The following is a 9,071-nucleotide window of genomic DNA, read 5'->3' on the forward strand; positions in this document are numbered from 1 at the left end:
CTTTTCTCCACTCTGTTACACTACCTCATTCTGCTTTTCTCCACTTCTCTGACCTAGTCCTCTGTATCCAGCTCTTTCTGTTACACTTCCTCATACTGCTTTTCTCTACTTCTCTGACCTAGTCCTCTGTATCCAGCTCTTTCTGTTACACTACCTCTTTCTGCTTTTCTCTACTTCTCTGACCTAGTCCTCTGTATCCAGCTCTTTCTGTTACACTACCTCATTCTGCTTTTCTCTACTTCTCTGACCTAGTCCTCTGTATCCAGCTCCTTCTGTTACACTACCTCATTCTGCTTTACTCCACTTCTCTGACCTAGTCCTCTGTATCCAGCTCTTTCGGTTACACAACCACATTCTGCTTTACTCCACTTCTCTGACCTAGTCCTCTGTATCCAGTTGCTTCTGTTACACTACCTCATTCTGCTTTTCTCCACTTCTCTGACCTAGTCCTCTGTATCCAGTTGCTTCTGTTACACTACCTCATTCTGCTTTTCTCCACTTCTCTGACCTAGTCCTCTGTATCGAGCTCCTTCTGTTACACTACCTCATTCTGCTTTTCTCTACTTCTCTGACCTAGTCCTCTGTATCTAGCTCCTTCTGTTACACTACCTCATTCTGCTTTCTCCACTTCTCTGACCTAGTCCTCTGTATCCAGCCCTTTCTGTTACACTACCTCATTCCGCTTTCTCCACTCTGTTACACTACCTCATTCTGCTTTTCTCCACTTCTCTGACCTAGTCCTCTGTATCCAGCTCCTTCTGTTACACTACCTCATTCTGCTTTTCTCTACTTCTCTGACCTAGTCCTCTGTATCCAGCCCTTTCTGTGTAACACTACCTCATTCTACTTTTCTCCACTCTGTTACACTACCTCATTCTGCTTTTCTCCACTTCTCTGACCTAGTCCTTTGTATCCAGCTCTTTCTGTTACACTACCTCATTCTGCTTTACTCCACTTCTCTGACCTAGTCCTCTGTATCCAGCTCCTTCTGTGTTACACTACCTCATACTGCTTTTCTCCACTTCTCTGACCTAGTCCTCTGTATCCAGCTCCTTCTGTTACACTACCTCATACTGCTTTTCTCTACTTCTCTGACCTAGTCCTCTGTATCCAGCTCTTTCTGTTACACTACCTCATTCTGCTTTTCTCTACTTCTCTGACCTAGTCCTCTGTATCCAGCTCTTTCTGTTACACTACCTCATTCTGCTTTTCTATACTTCTCTGACCTAGTCCTCTGTATCCAGCTCCTTCTGTTACACTACCTCATTCTGCTTTCTCCACTTCTCTGACCTAGTCCTCTGTATCCAGCTCTTACTGTTACACAACCACATTCTGCTTTACTCCACTTCTCTGACCTAGTCCTCTGTATCCAGCTCCTTCTGTTACACTACCTCATTCTGCTTTCTCCACTTCTCTGACCTAGTCCTCTGTATCCAGCTCTTACTGTTACACTACCTCATTCTGCTTTTCTCTACTTCTCTGACCTAGTCCTCTGTATCCAGCCCTTTCTGTGTAACACTACCTCATTCTGCTTTTCTCTACTTCTCTGACCTAGTCCTCTGTATCGAGCTCCTTCTGTGTTACACTACCTCATTCTTCTTGTCTCCACTTCTCTGACCTAGTCCTCTGTATCCAGCCCTTTCTGTGTAACACTACCTCATTCTGCTTTTCTCCACTCTGTTACACTACCTCATTCTGCTTTTCTCTACTTCTCTGACCTAGTCCTCTGTATCCAGCTCTTTCTGTTACACTACCTCATTCTGCTTTACTCCACTTCTCTGACCTAGTCCTCTGTATCGAGCTCCTTCTGTGTTACACTACCTCATTCTGCTTTTCTCCATTTCTCTGACCTAGTCCTTTGTATCCAGCTCTTTCTGTTACACTACCTCATTCTGCTTTTCTCTACTTCTCTGACCTAGTCCTCTGTATCCAGCCCTTTCTGTGTAACACTACCTCATTCTGCTTTTCTCCACTCTGTTACACTACCTCATTCTATTTTTCTCCACTTCTCTGACCTAGTCCTCTGTATCGAGCTCCTTCTGTTACACTACCTCATTCTGCTTTTCTCTACTTCTCTGACCTAGTCCTCTGTATCCAGCTCCTTCTGTTACACTACCTCATTCTGCTTTACTCCACTTCTCTGACCTAGTCCTCTGTATCCAGTTGCTTCTGTTACACTACCTCATTCTGCTTTTCTCCACTTCTCTGACCTAGTCCTTTGTATCCAGCTCTTTCTGTTACACTACCTCATTCTGCTTTTCTCCACTCTGTTACACTACCTCATTCTGCTTTTCTCCACTTCTCTGACCTAGTCCTCTGTATCCAGCCCTTTCTGTGTAACACTACCTCATTCTGCTTTTCTCCACTCTGTTACACTACCTCATTCTGCTTTTCTCCACTTCTCTGACCTAGTCCTCTGTATCCAGCTCCTTCTGTTACACTACCTCATTCTGCTTTTCTCTACTTCTCTGACCTAGTCCTCTGTATCCAGCTCCTTCTGTTACACTACCTCATTCTGCTTTACTCCACTTCTCTGACCTAGTCCTCTGTATCGAGCTCCTTCTGTGTTACACTACCTCATTCTGCTTTTCTCTACTTCTCTGACCTAGTCCTCTGTATCCAGCTCCTTCTGTTACACTACCTCATTCTGCTTTACTCCACTTCTCTGACCTAGTCCTCTGTATCGAGCTCCTTCTGTGTTACACTATCTCATTCTGCTTTTCTCTACTTCTCTGACCTAGTCCTCTGTATCCAGCCCTTTCTGTGTAACACTACCTCATTCTGCTTTTCTCCACTCTGTTACACTACCTCATTCTGCTTTTCTCCACTTCTCTGACCTAGTCCTCTGTATCCAGCTCCTTCTGTTACACTACCTCATTCTGCTTTTCTCTACTTCTCTGACCTAGTCCTCTGTATCCAGCCCTTTCTGTGTAACACTACCTCATTCTGCTTTTCTCCACTCTCTTACACTACCTCATTCTGATTTTCTCCACTTCTCTGACCTAGTCCTCTGTATCCAGCTCCTTCTGTTACACTACCTCATTCTGCTTTTCTCTACTTCTCTGACCTAGTCCTCTGTATCCAGCCCTTTCTGTGTAACACTACCTCATTCTGCTTTTCTCCACTCTCTTACACTTCCTCATTCTGCTTTCTCCACTTCTCTGACCTAGTCCTCTGTATCCAGCTCCTTCTGTTACACTACCTCATTCTGCTTTCTCCACTTCTCTGACCTAGTCCTCTGTATCCAGCCCTTTCTGTGTAACACTACCTCATTCTGCTTTTCTCTACTTCTCTGACCTAGTCCTCTGTATCGAGCTCCTTCTGTGTTACACTACCTCATTCTGCTTTTCTCCATTTCTCTGACCTAGTCCTTTGTATCCAGCTCTTTCTGTTACACTACCTCATTCTGCTTTTCTCTACTTCTCTGACCTAGTCCTCTGTATCCAGCCCTTTCTGTGTAACACTACCTCATTCTGCTTTTCTCCACTCTGTTACACTACCTCATTCTATTTTTCTCCACTTCTCTGACCTAGTCCTCTGTATCGAGCTCCTTCTGTTACACTACCTCATTCTGCTTTTCTCTACTTCTCTGACCTAGTCCTCTGTATCCAGCTCCTTCTGTTACACTACCTCATTCTGCTTTACTCCACTTCTCTGACCTAGTCCTCTGTATCCAGTTGCTTCTGTTACACTACCTCATTCTGCTTTTCTCCACTTCTCTGACCTAGTCCTTTGTATCCAGCTCTTTCTGTTACACTACCTCATTCTGCTTTTCTCCACTCTGTTACACTACCTCATTCTGCTTTTCTCCACTTCTCTGACCTAGTCCTCTGTATCCAGCCCTTTCTGTGTAACACTACCTCATTCTGCTTTTCTCCACTCTGTTACACTACCTCATTCTGCTTTTCTCCACTTCTCTGACCTAGTCCTCTGTATCCAGCTCCTTCTGTTACACTACCTCATTCTGCTTTTCTCTACTTCTCTGACCTAGTCCTCTGTATCCAGCTCCTTCTGTTACACTACCTCATTCTGCTTTACTCCACTTCTCTGACCTAGTCCTCTGTATCGAGCTCCTTCTGTGTTACACTACCTCATTCTGCTTTTCTCTACTTCTCTGACCTAGTCCTCTGTATCCAGCTCCTTCTGTTACACTACCTCATTCTGCTTTACTCCACTTCTCTGACCTAGTCCTCTGTATCGAGCTCCTTCTGTGTTACACTATCTCATTCTGCTTTTCTCTACTTCTCTGACCTAGTCCTCTGTATCCAGCCCTTTCTGTGTAACACTACCTCATTCTGCTTTTCTCCACTCTGTTACACTACCTCATTCTGCTTTTCTCCACTTCTCTGACCTAGTCCTCTGTATCCAGCTCCTTCTGTTACACTACCTCATTCTGCTTTTCTCTACTTCTCTGACCTAGTCCTCTGTATCCAGCCCTTTCTGTGTAACACTACCTCATTCTGCTTTTCTCCACTCTCTTACACTACCTCATTCTGATTTTCTCCACTTCTCTGACCTAGTCCTCTGTATCCAGCTCCTTCTGTTACACTACCTCATTCTGCTTTTCTCTACTTCTCTGACCTAGTCCTCTGTATCCAGCCCTTTCTGTGTAACACTACCTCATTCTGCTTTTCTCCACTCTCTTACACTTCCTCATTCTGCTTTCTCCACTTCTCTGACCTAGTCCTCTGTATCCAGCTCCTTCTGTTACACTACCTCATTCTGCTTTCTCCACTTCTCTGACCTAGTCCTCTGTATCCAGCCCTTTCTGTGTAACACTACCTCATTCTGCTTTTCTCCACTCTGTTACACTACCTCATTCTGCTTTTCTCCTCTTCTCTGACCTAGTCCTCTGTATCCAGCTCCTTCTGTTACACTACCTCATTCTGCTTTTCTCTACTTCTCTGACCTAGTCCTCTGTATCCAGCCCTTTCTGTGTAACACCACCTCATTCTGCTTTTCTCCACTCTGTTACACTACCTCATTCTGCTTTTCTCCACTTCTCTGACCTAGTCCTCTGTATCCAGCTCTTTCTGTTACACTTCCTCATACTGCTTTTCTCTACTTCTCTGACCTAGTCCTTTGTATCAAGCTCCTTCTGTTACACTACCTCATTCTGCTTTTCTCCACTTCTCTGACCTAGTCCTCTGTATCGAGCTCCTTCTGTGTTACACTACCTCATTCTGCTTTTCTCTACTTCTCTGACCTAGTCCTCTGTATCCAGCCCTTTCTGTGTAACACTACCTCATTCTGCTTTTCTCCACTCTGTTACACTACCTCATTCTGCTTTTCTCCACTTCTCTGACCTAGTCCTCTGTATCCAGCTCCTTCTGTTACACTATCTCATTCTGCTTTTCTCTACTTCTCTGACCTAGTTCTCTGTATCCAGCCCTTTCTGTGTAACACTACCTCATTCTGCTTTTCTCCACTCTGTTACACTACCTCATTCTGCTTTTCTCCACTTCTCTGACCTAGTCCTCTGTATCCAGCTCCTTCTGTTACACTACCTCATTCTGCTTTTCTCTACTTCTCTGACCTAGTCCTCTGTATCCAGCCCTTTCTGTGTAACACTACCTCATTCTGCTTTTCTCCACTCTGTTACACTACCTCATTCTGCTTTCCTCCACTTCTCTGACCTAGTCCTCTGTATCCAGCTCCTTCTGTTACACTACCTCATTCTGCTTTTCTCTACTTCTCTGACCTAGTCCTCTGTATCCAGCCCTTTCTGTGTAACACTACCTCATTCTGCTTTCCTCCACTTCTCTGACCTAGTCCTCTGTATCCAGCCCTTTCTGTGTAACACTACCTCATTCTGCTTTTCTCCACTCTGTTACACTACCTCATACTGCTTTTCTCCACTTCTCTGACATAGTCCTCTGTATCAAGCTCTTTCTGTGTAACACTACCTCATTCTGCTTTTCTCTACTTCTCTGACCTAGTCCTCTGTATCCAGCTCTTTCTGTTACACTACCTCATTCTGCTTTTCTCCACTCTGTTACACTACCTCATTCTGCTTTTCTCCACTCTGTTACACTACCTCATACTGCTTTACTCCACTCTGTTACACTACCTCATTCTGCTTTACTCCACTTCTCTGACCTAGTCCTCTGTATCCAGCTCTTTCTGTTACACTACCTCATTCTGCTTTTCTCCACTTCTCTGACCTAGTCCTCTGTATCCAGCTCCTTCTGTGTTACACTACCTCATTCTGCTTTCTCCACTTCTCTGACCTAGTCCTCTATATCCAGCTCCTTCTGTTACACTACCTCATTCTGCTTTCTCCACTTCTCTGACCTAGTCCTCTGTATCCAGCTCTTTCTGTTACACTACCTCATTCTGCTTTTCTCCACTTCTCTGACCTAGTCCTCTGTATCCAGCTCCATCTGTTACACAACCTCATTCTGTTTTCTCCACTTCTCTGACCTAGTCCTCTGTATCCAGCTCCTACTGTTACACTACCTCATTCTGCTTTCTCCACTTCTCTGACCTAGTCCTCTGTATCCAGGTCCTTCTGTTACACTACCTCATATTGCTTTCTCCACTTCTCTGACCTAGTCCTCTATATCCAGCTCTTTCTGTTACACTTCCTCATTCTGCTTTCTCTACTTCTCTGACCTAGTCATCTGTATCCAGCTCCTTCTGTTACACCACCTCATTCTGCTTTCTCCACTTCTCTGACCTAGTCCTCTATATCCAGCTCTTTCTGTTACACTTCCTCATTCTGCTTTTCTCTACTTCTCTGACCTAGTCCTCTGTATCCAGCTCCTTCTGTTACACTACCTCATTCTGCTTTTCTCCACTTCTCTGACCTAGTCCTCTGTATCCAGCTCTTTCTATTACACTACGTCATTCTGCTTTTCTCCACTTCTCTGACCTAGTCCTCTGTATCCAGCTCTTTCTGTTACACTACCTCATTCTGCTTTTCTCCACTTCTCTGATCTAATCCTCTTTATCCAGCTCTTTTTGTGGTACACTCCCTCATTCTGCTGTCCTCTACTTCTTTTCAGTCTAGTATTGATCAATGCTCTTGTTATTTAGCCTAATGATGTTTTGTTTTTCTCGATCACATTTACCTTATAGCGCTACCATATATTTGTTTGTATTTTCATATCCTCATAATGCCCATGACATGGTGGAAATTGTTCAGAAGGACAAATACTGTTCGAAAACACATGTGATCGATGTCTGTTTCAGTTTTGTGCTCCCATCTCCTACCTGCCTCCTAACACCATGTGACCACCAAGTTGACAGTGTGACTGGCCGAAGAGCTTGATACCAGTAGACGTTAAAAGAATATACTTGTTAATGCCGAGTCAGGCGCTCGGCGTTATGGAGATGAAAAAAGTATACTGTGTCTGAGTGGGGCATCCATGTTAAACTGCCGGGGACACAATAGGCACGTGCCTACACTTACATTTTCTTAACAAAATATAAAATATCTTTATATTTATTTAAATATGTTTTTGTGGTTGGACATCAGCGTACTAGTGAGACCGATCGCCCCTATGTGTGCACAGACGTCAGCGTACTAGTGAGACCGATCGCCCCTATGTGTGCACAGACATCAGCGTACTAGTGAGACCGATCGCCCCTATGTGTGCACAGACATCAGCGTACTAGTGAGACCGATCGCCCCTATGTGTGCACAGACATCAGCGTACCAGTGAGACCGATCGCCCCTATGCCTATGTGTGCACGGACATCAGCGTACTAGTGAGACCGATCGCCCCTATGTGTGCACAGACATCAGCGTACTACAATAAATATACAGGAAACTACGTTTATAACGAACATGCTTATAACGAACTGACCGATATAACGAACCTTTTTTTTTAGTCCGGACCGTTTGTTATATTTATGCTGTATGTATGTTAATAACGAACTACGTTTATTACGAACTACAATTAGTGGTCCCCTCGCATTCGTTATAACCGTAGTTTATTGTGCAATGAATGATGAAATCTGCAGCCTGTTTGTTTGGCTTTATTTGTTACAAGGGTCATATTCGGTCTGAATGTGGAAATCAAACGAACAATCAGCTGATTTGGGCGGCCACGCGACCGTCTCCGTGGTCTAGTGGTAGAGCGTCCGCCCGGAGAGCGGAAGGTCCGGGGTTCGATCCCCGACCGACTCATACCAAAAGACGTTAAAAGATGGTACTTGTTGTTATCCTGTCTGGCGCTCGGCATTAAGGGGCTAAAACAAGGACTGGTCGGCTCGGAGTCAGTAAAACGAGTCTGAGTGGGGTATTCATGCTAAACTGTAGCATGGTATCTCAGTGTGCTAGCACTATAAATCGGCATCAGTCCGGACTAGTGCAAGCAGCCACACACACACGCGTGCATGCACGTCGCTATATAAGTGCAATAATCTTGGACGCGACGTTAAACCCCATTTCACCTCACCTCACCTTGGGCCACGCGTTCCGCCTCGCAACACGGGATGTCTCAATGACGAAACGCGTTAATAGTAATAGATTCTATGAGTTCTGCGTAGAGTTAATATTAACCATGTTGATTTTAAAGTGAGTAGGTTGGTTTTAAGGCCAGCATTTCAGATATACAAACAAACTAATATTTGATCCTTGGTATGATTATACGAATTCATATTGTTTCGACAGACATGATTCAAAGATAAGGTGAAGCGTACTGTGGATTAAAAGCTGGTCGGTACACCCAAAATGGGAGTTCCACCAACTGTATATCATTGGTCAAAATCTTGAGGAAACTAGGGTTGTTCATGTCATAATATGAAAGAAAAAGAGCTACCTCAACTTACCTCAATACGTTATGATTTTACGGAATATTTAAAACGCAAAAGGCCCTGAGATGACAAGAAATTAAAAATGAATTGAAACGAGGCAGTATGTATTGTCAAGATATACTGAGTCAAATTAAAAACTTCACATTTTTAAAAGTAATCCCATATATGATATACAACGGACAAATGTATCAGAGAAGGTAATTTTTAATCATTAATGTCAAAAGAAGGATTTTAATTAACGGTGGTGACCATAATTTGTTCCAAGCACCTACGGTATTCGGTAATATCATCAAGAGTTTAAATCGTAA

The sequence above is a fragment of the Haliotis rufescens genome, unplaced genomic scaffold (genome assembly GCF_023055435.1).
Source record: "Haliotis rufescens isolate VD_foot unplaced genomic scaffold, xgHalRufe1.0.p SCAF_6, whole genome shotgun sequence".
Lineage (NCBI taxonomy): Eukaryota > Metazoa > Mollusca > Gastropoda > Lepetellida > Haliotidae > Haliotis > Haliotis rufescens.